This window comes from Rhinatrema bivittatum, chromosome 6 (genome assembly GCF_901001135.1).
Source record: "Rhinatrema bivittatum chromosome 6, aRhiBiv1.1, whole genome shotgun sequence".
Classification (NCBI taxonomy): domain Eukaryota; kingdom Metazoa; phylum Chordata; class Amphibia; order Gymnophiona; family Rhinatrematidae; genus Rhinatrema; species Rhinatrema bivittatum.
In genome coordinates, this window is record NC_042620.1 from 24,159,338 (window position 1) to 24,178,382 (window position 19,045).

Here is a 19,045-nt window from a genome sequence, read left to right on the forward strand (position 1 = left end):
AAAAAGGGGCGGACCAGGGGTGTTCCAGGGAGGGGCCAACCTTTACGCTCGTAAGTTGCTATTTTACAACCTGCCAAAGACACGCGGTAAATCTTTTCCTTGTGCATATTTATTCCTGCTCAAAATCTGGCATAAGTGATTGTTAACATCTTAACAGTGAATAAATAACTGGGTGGGAGGTCTGGGGGAAATGGGGGAACTGCGGGCTGAAGAGCCAGGAGGATCTTCATGAGCTACAGATGGACTTGGAGAACTGGTAGACTAATGGGTAAAACTGGTTATTTCACTGCCATATGCGTGTTATAAATTCTCCTGACTTATGCATGTAAAAGCCGACTTACGAGATGTAAATACATATAAATAATGCTAGTAAAATCCCTTTAAAATAAAAAGTACAAATATAGAGGTATATCATTTGGGCACAATTATTAGGCTAAATTTCGACTTATCTGGCTAAGTAGCACCTTTGCCTCTATTAGACAGACAAATGGGAACATATCTGGATACATATCAGTTTTTAAAAGACTTTTCCAGCTATATTACATACACAGATAAGTCCAAAAAGTGCTTAGACAAATAGCGCTTTTCGGACTTATTCAGCTAAATACTGCTACTTAGCCGCATAAATCGGAACTTATACAGATGAGTGCTTTCACTATTCCGGATAAGTCCAAACTTGTACTGCTTGAGGTTCTGCCCCTAAGTTTACATACCCCTGGCAGAATTTATAAGTTGTGTAGCATTTTAAGAAAACATGAGTGGTTCAAATTATACTATTTTATGCATCACAGGATAGCATAATCATTAAACAAACCATAGCAATAAGGGAAAAAATTAAGTATGTCCTGTCCAAAAGTTTGCATACCCTTAGTTCTTAATATCGTGAATTGCCTCCTTTTGCATTAATGATGGCTTGCAGTCTCATGTGATAGTTGCGAATGAGACTCCTTTTTTCCTTATGTGGTAAAGCTGCCCATTCCTCTTGGGAAAAAGCCTCCAGATCGTGTAAATTCTTTGATTGTCTTGCATGAACTTCATGTTTGAGTTTTCCCCAAAGTGGCTCAATGATGTTGAGGTCACGAGGAGACTGTGATGGCCACTCCAGAATTTTCACTTTCTTCTGCTGCAGCCACTGAAGGGTCAACTTGGCCTTATCTTTCAGATCATTGTCAATTTGGAAAGTCCAAGTGCGTCCCATGCACAGCTTCCTGGCTGATGAATGCAAATTCTCCTCCAGTATTTTCTGATAAGATGCTGCATTCATCCTGTCATCAATTTTGACTAAATTCCCTGTGCCGCTGTATTCAGACACCCTCAAAACAGCAGAGATCCACTTCCATGCTTCACAGTAGGGATGGTGTGCTTTTCTTCATAGTGTTTACGGCTGTGACCATAAAGTTCAATTTTGGTCTCATCAATCCAAATTATTTTGTTCCAGAAGTTTTGAGGCTTCTCTAGGTGCTGTTTGGCATATTGTAAGTGGGCTGTTTTGTGGCATTGGTGTAATGGCTTTTTTTCTGGCAACTCTACCTTGCAGCCCATTTTTGTTCAAGTATCTCCTTATTGTGGATGCTGAAATACCCACACCACTTTGTTTTAGAGAAGCCTGTATTTCAGAAGAAGTTGCCTGTGGGTTTTTCTTTGCAACCCGCCAAATTTTCCTGGCAGTTTCTTTCTTTGTCTACCTGACTGTGGCTTTGTATTATCAGAACCCATAATTTTCCACTTTGAGATCAGAGTTTGAACAGTACTGATTGGTATTTTCAAATCTTTGGATATCTTTTTAAATGATTTTACTGATTTATAAAGTTGAACTACTTTTGCTCGCAGATCCTTTAACAGTTCTTTTGCTTTCTCCATGCTTCAGTAACCCCCAAAGACAGTGCAGCCCAGGGTGACATGCACAAGGGTTTCTCAAGAGCTAAGAATCTCATTGACTATTTATACATAGACACTAATTACAAACAAACAAGGCACAGGTGTGAATACCTACCCTTCATTGCCATTTCAACCTGGTGTGTCAACTTGAGTGTAAATTATAAGCCCAAACATTCAAGGGTATGCAAACTTTTGAACAGGACCATTTTATTATTTCTCTTATTGCTATGGTTTGTTTAATGATTGTGTTATTCTGTGATGCATAATGTTTTAATTTAAAATACACCAAAAATAACAGACATATTTTGTCTGATCACTCATGTTTTCTTAAAATGCTACACATCTTACAAATTCTGACAGGGATATGTAAACTTATGAGCACAGTTGTACGTGATCATGTGTGCATGTATATGTACTTGTATTTTATAACCTGCACATATCTTTTGCATGCAGGGAATAAGATTCAGTAGTAAATTTGCATGTGCCTATTTCAGGTTGATTACACACTTTGGCCAAATGTACTGATTTTCAGCCCAAGCGAAATGTCTGAAAACTCTGAGCAGCTGGGTTTTCAAACATGAAGGAGAGAATTTACACATAGGGATGTGAATCGAGCTTCGGACGATTGAAAATATCGTACGATATTTTCAAAATCGTCAGAAATCGGGGGCTCCCCCAAAACGATAGGAAAACCCCATGATATTGTTCGTGGGGGTTCTCTTATCGTTTTGGGGGAGGGCGAGAAAAGGCACACAAAAATAACCCCTAAACCCACCCCCGACCCTTTAAAACTAATCCCTTAGCTTCCCCCACCCTCCCGAAACCCCCAAAAACATTTTACAGGTACCTGGTGGTCCAGTGGGGGTCCCAGGAGTGATCTCCCGCTCCCGGGCCGTCGGCTGCCACTAATCAAAATGGCGCCGATGGCCCTTTGCCCTTACCATGTGACAGGGTATCCATGCCATTGGCCGGTCCCTGTCACATGGAGGGAGCACTGGATGGCCGGCGCCATCTTTAGAAATGGCGCGGGCCATCCAGTGCTCCTACCATGGGACAGGGGCCGGCCAATCGCATGGCTACCCTGTCACATGGTAAGGGCAAAGGGCCATCGGCGCCATTTTTATTAGTGGCAGCCGACGGCTCAAGAGCGGGAGATCACTCCCGGGACCCCCACTGGACCACCAGTTACCTGTAAAAAGTTTTTTGGGGGGTCGGGAGGGGATTAGTTTTAAAGGGTCGGGGTGGGTTTTTTGTTTATCAGCTCGGGCGCAGCCGATAAACAAAACCGCGATCGGGCTGGACAAAAAAAAAACCCACGATGTGAATCGGAACCGGAATCAGAACCGATTCCGGTTCCGATTCACATCTCTATTTACACATCCTTTAAATATTCTTCCACTGGGTTATTATCCTTGTGGCTGAAATAGGAAAGAGGTCCTTGCTAGTTGTGGAAAGCTGATTGATGGACTGCAAGGAATTCTGCTGCAATTTCACAAGAGGTCCGTGATTCTGTTTCCAGACTGAAGATCAGATCTACTTCGAATAAACCTGCAGTGGTCACTATGGACAGTTTGTGGTCAATTATGTTGGCTATTGAGAAGTCTGTTTCCTCATTGGCCATTTTAATTCTGGATATACATAAATATTTTCAATAACATGATGAATGAGTTGAAATGCTTAAAGAAATTAGGAAACTAATAAAATTGGCAGCACGGTAATTTCAATTACCCCAGTATTGACTGGGTGAATGTTACATCAGGACATGCTAGAGAGGTAAAGTTCCTAGATGACTGCTTCATGGAGCAGCTGGTACAAGAACCAACAAGATTGGAAACTATTTCAGACCTTGTCCTACCTAGAGAGAGAGAGACTAGCTGTAAGGCCTTTATAGTAAAAACATTCTTTCTAACATGCTATACATGACAGTAAACAATTGAAAACATGTGAAAGTGAACTAGAGGACTATCAGAAGTCTTGTAGGCTTGTCAACTTAACTATAAACGATATTCTATCTTTTACCATCACAATATTAACAAAAGTACTTCACGAAAATGCAATCCAATGACATCCAAATACAGATCCTCCCTTCTTGTGCCGATCACCTCAGGACAGACATCAGTCAGCGTTTCAGCAGAGTGGCTGCCTCAGGGGAAAATAAATCACAAGGCACATAACCGGTGCTGATGACCATACTGTATAGCAGCCATAAAGTTCACAAGGCTGAAAAAAAACAGCTGATTTATTATTTACACATTACAGTCTTGCTATAAACCTCGTTATAGACCAATATTCCCCAAGATCGGGCAATTGATATTTTACACCAGATTTTAGATTCCTGTTCTGAGCCAATGAGGGTTCCAACTAATTTTTTTGAAAGAGCTGATAAAAAAAAATTCTTAGATGCAGAAGTTATGTTTAACAACCAATATTTCCAACAGATAAATGGGTACGGCTGTGGAGGCCACTATGGCCCGTGACGTAGCTAATCTATATGAAGGACAATTTGAAGCTCTGTGGTTGATACAGTGTCCTTTTAAAGAACATAATTTACATTTGGAAAAAAAGAGCATAATTTATTATGGAACTGATTTATTGATATTTTCAGGCTTTGATTTAGAGATCCACAAACTGCTACTATTGACCCGCTTCCTAATTCATAACCTGTTATGATCCCTCCTGTGGCTGCCCCTCAGGAGGCATCTTACCTTTTCCTTTGGAGGCCGCTCTGAAGCCAGGGCCTCACTTGAGCAAGTGTCCAGGATTGGTTCCAGGGCCTGGGAGGCCTCGTTGTTCCAGGGGCCTGCCTGAGGCTGCCTGTGTGTGTTTGGACTTCCTGGTTCCGGCCATGCCCTTCTCCTAGGGGCGAGCCCGTGGCTCCTCTCCACAGTTATAGGGCCAGCGAGGGGCGGACCAGCTAGACTCCTCCCAGGGAGTTGCCTGTTTATGGACTATAAAAGCCTTGCTTCTGCATTCATACTTGGCCTTGCATGGAGTTACAAGACTCTGGTTGTCGTTGCTTCCAGCGCTCCGTCTGGCCTCTGGACTCTCCTCCAGCTTCGTGTCCTTGTCTTGCACGCCCTGATATTCCTTGATGTTCCATAGTGTTTGTACCTGCCTCTACTTTGTTGCTTGAACTTGCGGTAGGCTGCCAGGAATGCAGCACCTGCCTTGTTTTTGATGCCTTGATCCTGCTTTCGGCTGCCAGGAGTGCAGCACCTGCTTTCGTCTGCCTGGAGTGCAGCACCTGCTTTTGACTGCCAGGAGTGCAGTATATTCCCCGGACTGCGTTTGCAGCATATTGCCTTCCCTGCGCTGCTTCCGCTCCCGCGGTTGTGGGACAGGGTGGTCCACGACCAGTCCAGCAGTGCTGGCTGTGTAGGGCGCCCTGAGGGACAGAGCCATCGTCATCCCTCCTGTTTGTGTCAGCGTCCATGTCCATGGTATCCTGCTTCAGCGTCCGTCTACGTCCATGGTATCCTGCTTCAGCGTCCGTCTACGTCCATGGTTCCCCAGTCTTCGTCTCCTGCTTTGGACCTTCGTCTGCCCGCGTCCCGTGTCTGGCCTGCTGCCTTGTGCCATCCCAGCGGCAGGTCCGAAAGGGCCGGGAATGGTCGGAGGACCATTCATCTCCAACATTCCACATGTTGGTTCCCGAGGCATGCAGGTCCGGCTGGGGGCCGGGTCCATGCTCACCTACCCTTGGTGCGGGGTCATGCCAGGGGCCCAAGGGCGCACTAAAACCCTGGCGGGGATCGCTCCGCAGCGTCCCCGCTCGGTAACATAACCAACCTTTGACGCTATTGTAAAAAATTTTTTGTGACCGTCATACTAGGCATCATTGTGTGGTTCAACAGCCATAATCACTCAACCTTATATATAATCATCGGTCAGTCCATGTAAAACATCAATTTTTTGAATATTTTCTTGAGCTGATTACACCCGTGAGTGAAAATTTTTTTTTATATATTTTCAATGACATATATCATTATTCTTCATAAATCACCTCTGCATCAATTCCCAAAGGTTTTATGATATTGCTTTTTCCAGGTAATTGGTATTAAATGCTGTACTTATCTCATGTTGACGCGCTTGTTACTCTGCTGAAAACCAACCATGAAATTTCTGCCAGCATATATTTCAGCATTGTGGTACTTCACACAAGCTCTTTTCTTGCCCGACACCGTACCGTGTTTCGGACTTCACCATGTCCTTCATCAAGGGCTACACATCTGCGTCTGGAAAACCAAAATTACACTGGTAGTAACTGAGTTTTTTAAGAATTGAGAAAAAGATGACAGTACTCACTTTAAAGCAGCATGGCGTTTCTCGGCGTATACATTTTGGGGCAGATTTTCAGAGCTCTGCTCGCCTAAATCCGCCCAAAACCGGGCGGATTTAGGTGAGCAGGGCCCTGCGCGCCGGTGAGCCTATTTTACATAGGCCTACCGGCGCGCGCAGAGCACCGGGACTCGCGTAAGTCCCGGGGTTCTCCGAGGGGGGCGTGTCGGGGGCGTGTCGGGGGGCGGGCCCGGTCGTCGCTGCGTTTCGGGGGCGTGTCGGGAGCGTTTTGGGGGTGAGTACAGGGGCGTGGCTACGGCCCGGGGCGGTCCGGGGGCGTGGCCGCGCCCTCCGTACCCGTCCCCAGGTCGCGGCCCGGCGCGCAGGAGGCCCGCTGGCGCGCGGGGATTTACTTCTCCCTCCGGGAGGCGTAAATCCCCAGAGAAAGGTAAGGGGGGGGTGTAGACAGGGCCGGGCGGGTGGGTTAGGTAGAGGAAGGGAGGGGAAGGTGAGGGGAGGGCGTTAGAGGATTCCCTCCAAGGCCGCTCCGATTTCGGAGCGGCCTTGGAGGGAACGGGGGTAGGCTGCGCGGCTCGGCACGCGCCGGCTATACAGAATTCATAGCCTTGCGCGCGCTGATCCAGGATTTTAGTGGATACGCGCGGCTCCGCGCGTATCTACTAAAATCCAGCGTACTTTTGCTGGCGCCTGATGCGCCAGCAAAAGTACGCCTATTCGCGTTTTTTGAAAATCTACCCCTTTAGCTTCTCTTCCGGTTGTCAATACGTCATGCAATTTAACCACCCCTGCACTGATGACGTTGAACTTACGTCACTTCTGTTCATAGAGAGTACCATTCAATCGCGCTGTTTAAACCCGATGGGCAAACTGAACGCATACGGAAAATCCATTGTTGTTCTCTCAAATTTAATGCACCATTAGAATCCTCTCCTCTTGGATTTAAGGGAACAACATCCATGACTCACCACTGTAATTGTTGAAAGCTGTGGTTATTGTCAATGCAATGTACTACCATCGGTGCTGTTATTTTAGCTGTTGTGATACAGCTGCGATGTTCTATTAACCGCATTCTGATCGAGCGTTTGGTGCGTCCAATATAATATGTCACAAGGACATTTTATGAGATAAATTACTCTTGTTGTCATACAATCTGTGTATTGCCAAGCTTTGTGGGATACACAGAATTTATCTATCCAGTCACATCCTGTAATGGCTTGATCACAAAAAGAACACTGTGAACCTTGTTTACAATGCCAATGACCCAATTTCTGCAATGTATGATCATCAACGCACGGAACCAGAAATGAATAAGAGACCATATCACCTATATTTCTACCCCTAGTATACGTGATAATTGGATATTGTCGAAAGATCTCATGTGTTTTTAAAATGGACCAATGTTGGCGGATCAAGGTAGCAACTTGTCCTGCTCGATTAGTGTATGGAATTGTGCATACAGTACGCATCTCTTCTCACGTTGGATTTTTTTCTAATAACAACCACTGGCGTTCAGCGTGATATGCTCTTTTATGTGCTTTTTTGATGCATTTAAAAGGGTACCCTCGTATCAATAATCGGCGTTGTAGCTGTTCAGATTGCATTTGGAATTCTTGTCTTGAATCACATAGACGTCTTAAACGTAAAAATTGGCCCATTGGTAGATTAACCCGTAAATGATATGGATGATAACTAGTGTAATGCAGTAATGTGTTTTTTTCACATTCTTTTCGATACAGTGTAGTCGACAATTTTCCTTCCTTTTTAATAATCATGATGTCTAAAAAATTGATGGAGGTCCTGTTGTATGAAAGGGTGAATTGTAAATTTTGGTCCAGCATATTTAACCACTGATGGAAAAGCAATAAACTGTCTTCATCTGCATGCCATAGGAAAAAAATATCGTCAATGTAACGGACCCAGTTCATTACAGATCGAAATTGTTGTGCTGGGTATAATTTTGTTGACTCAAAAGCGGCTACATATAAGTTTGCTAAACTTGGAGCCATCGTTGCTCCCATCGCTGTACCACATCGTTGTTTATACCATACGTCTTGAAAGATGAAATAATTTTCACATAGGGCTAATTGGGCAATGGTGCACAGAAAAGAGGTAGGAATGCGATGTAGACGTTCTCTCTGTTCTAACACTTGTTCTAATATTTGTAAAGTGGCTGTCTGTGGTATGCTTGTGTAAAGTGACTTGATGTCTAATGTCACTAGAATTACAGATTCAGGAACCGGAACTACTTGTAAAATCTTCAACATGTGCTTCGTGTCTTTACAGTATGAACTGCCTTCGGTCACTTTTGAATGAATTACTACATCTATAAAGGTTGAAAGGGGTTCTAACAACGAACCGATCGTGGTTACAATCGGTCGTCCTGGGGAGTTAACCATATCCTTATGTACCTTCGGTAACATATAAATCATCGGGGCAACTGGATGTTTTACTTTCAAAAACTTCACCTCTTTTGATGTTAAGAAACCTGTCACTAGGCCATCCTCAACTACTTGATCAATTGTATCCTGGAGGTCTAGAGTGGGATCTTGTGGTAAAATTTCATAATTATGAGGATCTTGTACATGAGCCAACACCATAGAGATACATTTTTGCCGATCAAAAATCACAACAGAACCTCCTTTATCAGCTTTTTTAATGATGATACTATCCTCCTTTTTTAAGGACTGTAGAGCTGCAAACTCATCTCGATCTAAATTATATTGATATGATGATCGCATCTGTTCGATGGCTTCTAAATCCCATAGTACTAAATCCATAAAGGTTTTTATTGAAGCATCGATAGTGCCCGGGGGTAACCATATCGATTTCGGATGTACTATGGAAATATCAATCTTTGATTCATTTTTTGAAAAAAACAACATTAATTGCAATTTTCTAAAAAATCTGTATAGTTGTTGACGACAAGAAAACTCATTATATTTTTGGAAAGGGACAAAGGATAAATCTTTATCTAATACTCGACGTTGTACCGTGGACAAGTGAAATTCAGACAAATTAATTACATTTGATTCTGTGATCTGGTCCAAGGTCTCTGATCTATGTCCGGAGCTCTGGGTTGCCGTGCTTGGCGAAAAAATCGCCGGCCTTGAGGGCGATAGGTTGTTCGATAATTCCCTCTTCCTCTATGTTGGTTTTGATGTGGATCTTGATTGTAATTTTGAGCCTGATGTGGGGTATCTTTTCTATAAGAAGTGTCTTCATCAGAATCAGAGGACGACATGTTGTCTGATGATCCTGCAAACGCCACTTTTTTTGGCAGCACATTATTTCTACGCTGCCATGGGTAAATTTGTCCGGACCCATAATCCTTTTCATCACGTTGGAACTTTGTAATTTTGCTCTGTTTAAGATCATAGCGAAATTTGTCTAAAGTCTGATTGGTTTCCTGTAGTTGTTTATCATACGTTTCCAAAACTTCAGATTTTTGTAGACTTTGTTGAGTTTCTTCACATTCATCCCATACCTTAACAGCTATTTTATTAGTAGTTTCTACAAGAAATAGCATTATATCGAGGGAACATTTATTAAGGATTTGCATCCATCTATTTACAAATTCCGTGTCTTCAGCATAGATTGACGGCTCCAAATTAATACGTAGACCCCGTGGGATCATTTCAGACTTGACATATTGGAGTAAGGTTGCTGAGTGTAATTCTAAACGGATTTGCTGTTTTTTTAATGACAAAAAATCTTCCCAGGATTTGCTATCTTTGGATGGCTCATTGTCATCCAACAATAGGTGGCCTTGCAGTGCTTGGTTCACTTGCTGCTCTGCAATTTAACCACCTCTGCACCCCAGTGCAGGGGTGGTTAAATTGCATGACATATTGACAACTGGAAGAGAAGCTAAAATGTATACGCCGAGAAACGCCATGCTGCTTTAAAGTGAGTACTGTCGTCTTTTTCTCAATTCTTAAAAAACTCAGTTACTACCAGTGTAATTTTGGTTTTCCAGACGCAGATGTGTAGCCCTTGATGAAGGACATGGTGAAGTCCGAAACACGGTACGGTGTCGGGCAAGAAAAGAGCTTGTGTGAAGTACCACAATGCTGAGATATATGCTGGCAGAAATTTCATGGTTGGTTTTCAGCAGAGTAACTAGCGCGTCAACATGAGATAAGTACAGCATTTAATACCAATTACCTGGAAAAAGCAATATCATAAAACCTTTGGGAATTGATGCAGAGGTGATTTATGAAGAATAATGATATATGTCTTTGAAAATATATAAAAAAAACTTTTTCACTCACGGGTAGGGATGTGAATCGTTTTAGGACGATTAAAATTATCGTCCGATAATTTTAATATCGTCTTAAACCGTTATGGAACACAATACAATACAGATTCTAACGATTTATCGTTATAAATCGTTAGAATCGTGAGCCGGCACACTAAAACCCCCTAAAACCCACCCCCGACCCTTTAAATTAAATCCCCCACCCTCCCGAACCCCCCCCCAAATAACTTAAATAACCTGCGGGTCCAGCGGCGGTCCGGAACGGCAGCGGTCCGGAACGGGCTCCTGCTCCTGAATCTTGTCGTCTTCAGCCGGCGCCATTTTCCAAAATGGCGCCGAAAAATGGCGGCGGCCATAGACGAAAAAGATTGGACGGCAGGAGGTCCTTCCGGACCCCCGCTGGACTTTTGGCAAGTCTCGTGGGGGTCAGAAGGCCCCCCACAAGCTGGCCAAAATTTCCTGGAGGTCCAGCGGGGGTCAGGGAGCGATTTCCCGCCGCGAATCGTTTTCGTACGGAAAATGGCGCCGGCAGGAGATCGACTGCAGGAGGTCGTTCAGCGAGGGTTCCGGCGCCTCGCTGAACGACCTCCTGCAGTCGATCTCCTGCCGGCGCCATTTTCCGTACGAAAACGATTCGCGGCGGGAAATCGCTCCCTGACCCCCGCTGGACCTCCAGGAACTTTTGGCCAGCTTGTGGGGGGCCTCCTGACCCCCACGAGACTTGCCAAAAGTCCAGCGGGGGTCCGGAAGGACCTCCTGCCGTCCAATCTTTTTCGTCTATGGCGGCCGCCATTTTTCGGCGCCATTTTGGAAAATGGCGCCGGCTGAAGACGACAAGATTGAGGAGCAGGAGCCCGTTCCGGACCGCCGCTGGACCTGCAGGTTATTTAAGTTATTTGGGGGGGGGTTCGGGAGGGTGGGGGATTTAATTTAAAGGGTCGGGGGTGGGTTTTAGGGGGTTTTAGTGTGCCGGTTTTTCGATTTTTCGATTTTTAACGATGTTCCGGCGAGGGATGGGGTTCGGGAGGGTGGGGGATTTAATTTAAAGGGTCGGGGGTGGGTTTTAGGGGGGTTTAATGTGCCGGTTTTTCGATTTTTCGATTTTTAACGATTTTTAACGATTTTTCACGATATTTTACCCCCCCAAACGGCAACAATACGATTCCCTCGCCCTCCCAGCCGAAATCGATCGTTAAGACGATCGAGGACACGATTCACATCCCTACTCACGGGTGTAATCAGCACAAGAAAATATTCAAAAAATTGATGTTTTACATGGACTGACCGATGATTATATATAAGGCTGAGTGATTAGGGCTGTTGAACCACACAATGATGCCTAGTATGACGGTCACAAAAAAACTTTTACAATAGCGTCAAAAGTTGGTTATGAATTAGGAAGCGGGTCAATAGTAGCAGTTTGTGTATCGATCGTGACCTCTCCGAAATTGATTCGATCTTGCTAAGTATTGTTTTTTGAGTTTTTTTGATTTAGAGATCAACAGGTATGGGAGTCTTTTCTTATGTGGTTGATTGCTTGAGATTTCAACTTGCAGTTCACATGTAATATGAATATCTCCTCAGTTGTTTATTTTGACATTACAATTTGATTTAATGTGGGCAAATGCAAAGTGATGCTGGGTTTCACATTAGGAGTAACCATCCAGGAAAAGGATCTTGGAGTCAGTGGGGATGGTACATTGAGATGCTCAGCTCTCTATTTGGCGGCATTAAACAAAAGCAAACAGAATGCTAGGAATTATTCAGAAAGGAATGGTGAATAAAAGAGAGAACATCACAATGCCTTGAGTGCTGTGCACCTTGAGTATCTTGTGCTATTCTGGTTGCCTCCATCTAAAAAAAAAAAGATATAGCAGAATTAGAAAGGTGCTGAGAAGAGCAACAAAAAATGTTGAAGTAGATGGAACAGCTTCCTAATGAAAAAGACTAAAGAGTTAAAGGCTCTTTAGCTTGGAGAAGAGACGACTGAGGGGAGATGTGATAGAGGTTTATAAATTTATGATTGGGTGAAAAAGATAAATAGGGAACAGTTATTTATCCTTTCAATTAATACTAGGACACAGGGGCACCCCTTCAAAGTAACAGATGATAGATTTAAAACAAATTGGAGAAAGCATTTTTTTTTCATTCAATGCACATTGCAGAATTAAGCTATGGGATTTGTTGGCAAAGTATGTGGTCCATAGCTACAAACTGGGATTTAAAAAGGGTTTGGTCAAACTCCTACAGGAAAAGTCTATAAACGTTTATTAACTAGGTACTCCATTTTATTTTCAGATGGCCATATTATTCTCACAGACTTTATACAACACTGTTGGGGTTGTTTATGCAATCTGGTGGCCATGCCCAGTAATATATGTGGGGATAACTATATGGGTTCTACGGTTAACAAGGATAGAACTCTGCCATTGTATTAAATGGAAGAATCTTGAGGTACCACTAATGAAGTATTGAATAGCCAAGCAACACAACTTTGAGATTTGTAGTGTTCAGGTCTTGAACAGCCCCAAAAGAACCCTGGGGAGGGAGGGGGGGTATAACTATATTATCCAACTACTACACCAACAGAAATGGATCTACAACTCTCAGATAGTACTTCCCTATGGTTTAAGTAAGGAAGTTAACTGGTTGGGAACCAGTCTGTTGGTTGTTGATACTTGACCTTCAGTTTTTGTTTTAGGTTTTGTTTTTGTTTTGAGTTTTGGATTTTGTTTTGTGAATTTTTTTTTTAATGTTTTGAATATTTTGACTATTGCCAAATGTTTGCTATACCTATAAATGTTAATTTTGATTGGTTATTGTGTACAGATTGTGATGGGATATTCAATGGAAATTCTGCCAGCTGATTGTTTTTTAAGGCAGACAATGGGTTAAATAAAGATGTTATCCATCATAGCAATTTTGATTTTGGGATACATTTTGTTCAGTCAAAACAAGTAATGCAGAGTAAGCCTTTTTTTGCACTATTGTTGTTCCTGAATGTTTGTTGAGGTATTTATATTAATTGTTTCCCTGATTTATTATTTACATGCACCAGATTGGCATATTGGATTGTGCTTCATGTCATCAAACTTTTGGAAGATGTATTGGGAAACACTGACATCAATCAGATAAGTGCATTTGCTAATTCTATGCTGCGAGCGTGGACCCTTGAACCGAGGTGGAGTTGGCGCAAGCTGCAGGGAGGAGCTCTGAAGGTCCCCACTGTAGGCTGGTGAAGTCAGATGAGGGAGAGGCCCAAGTGGAGCTTTGCCTATACCAGTCCACATTCCCCTTGGGTTGAGCATTTGGGTACCGGGGCTGGCAGGTCTTAGATGGGGGTCTCTGTGGGTGGTCAGAAGAGCTGTAGGAGAGGCTGAGGCATGCAGGAGAGGTCAAAGGCAAGCTTGGGTCTAAGGCAGGTGGTGATCAAGGATTTCAAGTAGGCAGGCAGAGGTCAGTGGTGGGCAGATTCACAGTGGACCAATAGGAAGGCAGAGGTCAATACAGGGTATCCATTCAAGGGAAGATGGAAAGGCAGGACAGGAAGGCGAGGAGCAGCACAGGTGGGCAGGCAAGGAGCCAAGGAACATCAAAGAACTAAATAACTGACCATAAGAACTGAAGAGGAACCAAAGATGAACATCACTGGGACAGAAGACAAGATGAGGACCAGGAACCAAAGACAGAATGAGGACTGGGAACTGAATGCAAGGCGAAGACCAGGAACTTGGGAATACTGAAGCAACTCACACTACACAGGCTGAAAGGAGACCTGATGCTGAGGCGATGACTGCAGAGAGAAAGGGCCTTTTAAAGGCCGAGGCTTGTGATGTCATCCAAGGATGCCACGGGGCGGGGGGGGGGGGGGGGCGGGCGGGGTTCCCACCACGGGCCCTAAGTTTGAGTATATTGGGCACGCACACACCTAGGGTTGGCCATGTGGGAAACTGGCGGCATCCTGACGTGCACCGCTTCGGGATGTTCAAATGCGGCAGCCTGCCATGTGGGTGTCGGGGGTCAACAATGGTGACTTGGGGCTGGAGGTACGTTTGGTGGTTCACGGGGGAGACCTGCAGGCTGCCAAATGCAGCACTCTATGGACTATGTAATGGGATAATTTGGAACTTGAGTTTCACTGTGGCGATAAGCCAGATTTTTATATGCATAAAGAAAAAAAATCTTTGAAACATTTTTAGGCACAATATATATTGAAACATTTTTCTGTCAGCCCTATACTGGCCTGGTAACTAATGGTAATTGTTATATCACCATAGAGTCAATACTGTCAGTTTTTCTGAGTAGTCATTCAGATTACTACATGATTTTATGTGATTTTATTAGCCAGAATTACAATTTGGGTGCTTGAATTTAGAAACAGCTAGAGTTTCTATATATTTGTTTTATATCTATATGTATGCATTTGACATAGTCCTGGATAACAGGTGTATAAACCAAAGGCTGCAGAGGGCTGCATTCTCTGAAATAGAAAAGTTTCAGAAAAGCTGACCAGGATAAATACTATCAGGGAATTATAACCCCAGGGACATGTAAATGGATTAATAAAGTGAATGATTAGAAAGCACTTAGCCTAACAAGGGGCTTTGAGACTGGAGTCCAAGGCGGTGGGTGTGGCAGGATGCCATAGCACCCAACTCCAGGTAGTGCCAATAATTAATTAGGCAGCAATTATTAAAACAGCTAGAACAGGATATGATTATCAGAGTCAAGGGAGACAGCTGCAGGAAAGGTGCTCTAGAGGAGGCTGTCTGGAAAGGCAGAGAGAAACCCAGGACTAAGAGGTTTCAGAAGGTTTGACCCAGATACAAGCTCTATAGGTCTTAAGAAAGAAGCACTGTTGTCTAGTTATAGCGCAGAAAGAGAAAAGGATGTTTATGTTCGTTATTTTGCCGGCCTTAAAAATGACTGGGAAATGTAACGATTAGCCTGATGACTGTAAGAAATAAACACCCTGCGCTTTAGTCTATGATCCTGCCTGGCCACCACCTGTTCACAGAACAATCACAATCCATAAATGTAAGAGGAAACAGCATGATTTCTATGCCTTCCATTTGCATAACTAGTGCACCTGTGAAATAGATAGCACTAGAAACCAGGTAGAGCTGGGGAAAACCATTACTTCTTCCTAGGCGTTATCCCTGTCTGTTATTTGGGATCCTGCCAGGTACTTGTGAGACCTGGGTTGGCCACTGATGAAAACAGGATACTGGGCTTGATGGACCCTTGGACTGGCCCCCATAAGGAAAGTCTTATGTTCTCATGTTCTTATATGTTGATAGTGTAGTGTGTGTATGTGTGTGGAGATTCCAGCTGCAGGGGTCAGAGGCCGACAGGATTTCTATTCAGAGTTTTGTAGTATGGCATGAGCTTCTGGTCGGGCCTAGGAACTGAACTCTGCAACAGCACACACACGTCAATGGCGAACTCTGAAGTTTACCTGCACACAGACGAAAGGCTGGGAAGTTGCCGGAAGAGGAGGTCTGAAACGCAGAGCTAAAGATAGGGTGTGCCATGTAGATGTGAAGCCAATAGTATGCTTGTTCAAGTAACTTGCACAATAAGCATTGTGTTTATCAGTTCAGACTTAGACATAAGGCAAGTGTTCGGGTTGGGGGGACGAGAGAGGGGAAGAAATAGCCCAGAGAGAAATGGAGACCAGCAGCCATTCCTGCTCATCGCCGGTGCTACTAACAGCGAAAGACAGAAAGGACTATTCAGATGGTTCCTGTGGATTATGTGTTTGCTTCAGCTACATAATGTTGGATAAAGTTTATTAACGTTTATTACTAAAAGTTCAGTTTTCAATCAGCTGCTAAGTTGAATTTTCAGCTGAACATAGCTGGGCCAGGCTGCAGCTAAACTTTTTTTCTGGCTAAGTTTAGGGCAGTGTTCTGTGACTGCATTGTCGGGCTAAATGTATCCACTTAACATACTGAAAATCCCTGCACACCTGCTGAATGAGGCATCCAGCCTGGGAGTACCTTCACTGCCACTCCTTTTCTGACTGCCTTCATTTTCTGACCTGTGAATTTGGGAAGACAAGGAGATAGAGCAGCTTTTAAACTAGAACACAGGGGAAAGCCGACAGTCACTCAGCAGCGCACGGTTCGGAGAGAGTTATCTTCAAAGGATACTAATGAAGCAGGAGAGTTAGGGCATCCCGACAGTGAGGTTCCAATAAAAGCAAACGTAGTCCATGTGCCAGAAAAAAAGTCCCAGTAAAGAATCACCTGAGCTAAAGATTTCCAAATTAACCCTATCAACTGTAAAGCAGGTTGTTAATACTAACAAAAAACGCACTTTGAAATGTCTGTATGCTAATGCCAGAAGTCTAAGAAGTAAGATGGGAGAGTGAGAGTGTATAGCAGCAAATGATGAGACTGACATAATTGGCATCTCAGAGACATGGTGGAAGGAGGATAACCAATGGGACAGTGCTATATCAGGGTACAACTTATATTGCAATGATAGGGTGGATTGACTTGGGGCGGGATGGTGCTTTATGTTTGGGATGGCATAGAGTCCAATAGGATAAATATCCTGCAAGACTTTAAATGCACAGTAGAATCCTTATAGGTAGAAAGTCCATGTCTGTTGGGGAAAAGTATACTGTTAGGATCCTACTGTCCACCTGGCCAAAATGATATGATGAATGATAAAATGCTAAGAGACGCCAACATTTGCTGAATAAAGAAGACAAGAAGAGGGCCTATCGGCCAGTACTACGGCTTCAAGACCTGTACCCAACCCTGGTCTGAGGCCCCAGTGTCAGGTCCCGACCTTTGGTTTGGACCCCCAGTATCAGGCCTGTGCTTGGGCTCCGTCCTAGGCTGACACCTTGGCGTTGGGACCGTCCTCCAGTTCTGAGCCCCAAAACTGGGGCTGGTCCTGGGCCAAGGCCTAGGTTTTGGAATCCAGTTTCTGGACTGGGCCACAGAGTCAGGCCTAGACCTGGGTTCCACTCTAGACTGAGGCCCAGGTGATGAGACTAGGCTTCTAGGCTAAGCACCAGCATCATCCTGGGTCCAGGCTTTGGCCTAGGCAAAGGCCTAGGAGTTGCTACCTGGCCTCAGTCAAAGCTGAGACCCTGGCATCCAGCTTAGGCCCTGGCTTAGGGCTCTCACTGAGGTGTCGGGACCAGGCTTCTAAGCATTTGCCTTTTCTGGCACCTAAGCTAAGGTTCCAGCAACCTATCTCAGCCTCATCTTACACAAGGCAGAGGTTTGGGGCCTAGACCTGCCAGTGGATCCCCACCTGACTGGGTAAGTAGAGGCTGGGGAAATCCTGGCTCCTGCTTGATTTCTGGTGGGGACAGGAGGCCTTGGGAGGCCTGTTTCCTTTTGTTTTTTTGTTTTATTTTGTTTTGTCTTTGTTAATGTTTGATTCTTTTTTTTAATGAAAGAAGCAAATTAAATATTATTATTTATTTATTATTATTTATTTCTTTTGTATACCGACATTCGATCGAGATATCACATCGGTTTCCAGATAACAGGTTGAATAGAGCCGGAACTGCCCTATTTTTACATTGTAACAAGATAACAGTTGATTAAACAATTAATATAAGGAACATTGTAACATATGGATAAAATTAAAATTAAATATTAAATGTGGGTATATAGAAGTGGCATATAGCCTATATACAATATGTACAAATATTAAACAAAATGAAATTTGGGGAAACAACCTTCTGAAAATGAAACAAAAATGAAAGACATTTTTTACCTATGCACACCCCTAACACTGGAGAAGGTATAGAGAAGGATGATAAAGGGGATATAATGTCTTCCCTATGAGGAATGGCTTAGGAGGTTAGGGCTGTTCAACTTGGAGAAGAGACAGCTAAGGGGAAATATGTTAGAGGTCTACAAAATCATGAAAGGACTAGAACAGGTAAATGCGAATCAGTTGTTTACTCTTTCAGATAATAAAAGGACTAGGGGTACTCCATGAAGATAGTAAGTAGTACATTTAAAACAAATCAGAGAAAATTATTTTTTACTCAAAGACAATTAAACTCTGGAATTCGTTGCCAGAGTGTTTGGTTAAGGCAGTTAGCTTAGTTGAGGTTTAAAAAGGTTTGGATAATATTAGGTTCCAAATTAGGAGCTACCACCCAAGAAAGAGATCTAGGCGTCATAGTGGATATCACATTGAAATCGTCAGTTCAGTGTGCTGCCGCAGTCAAAAAAGCAAGCAGAATGTTAGGAATTATTAGAAAGGGAATGGTGAATAAAACAGAAAATGTCATAATGCCTCTGTATCGCTCCATGGTGAGACCGCACCTTGAATACTGTGTACAATTCTGGTCGCCACATCTCAAAAAAGCTATAGTTGCAATGGAGAAGGTACAGAGAAGGGCAACCAAAATGATAAAGGTGATGGAACAGCTCCCCTATGAGGAAAGACTAAAGAGGTCAGGACTTTTCAGCTTGGAGTAGAGACGGCTGAGGGGGGATATGATAGAGGTGTTTAAAATCACGAGAGGTCTAGAACAGGTAAATGTAAATCGGTTATTTACTCTTTCAGATAATAGAAGGACTAGGAGGCACTCCATGAATTTAGCATGTGGCACATTTAAAACTAATC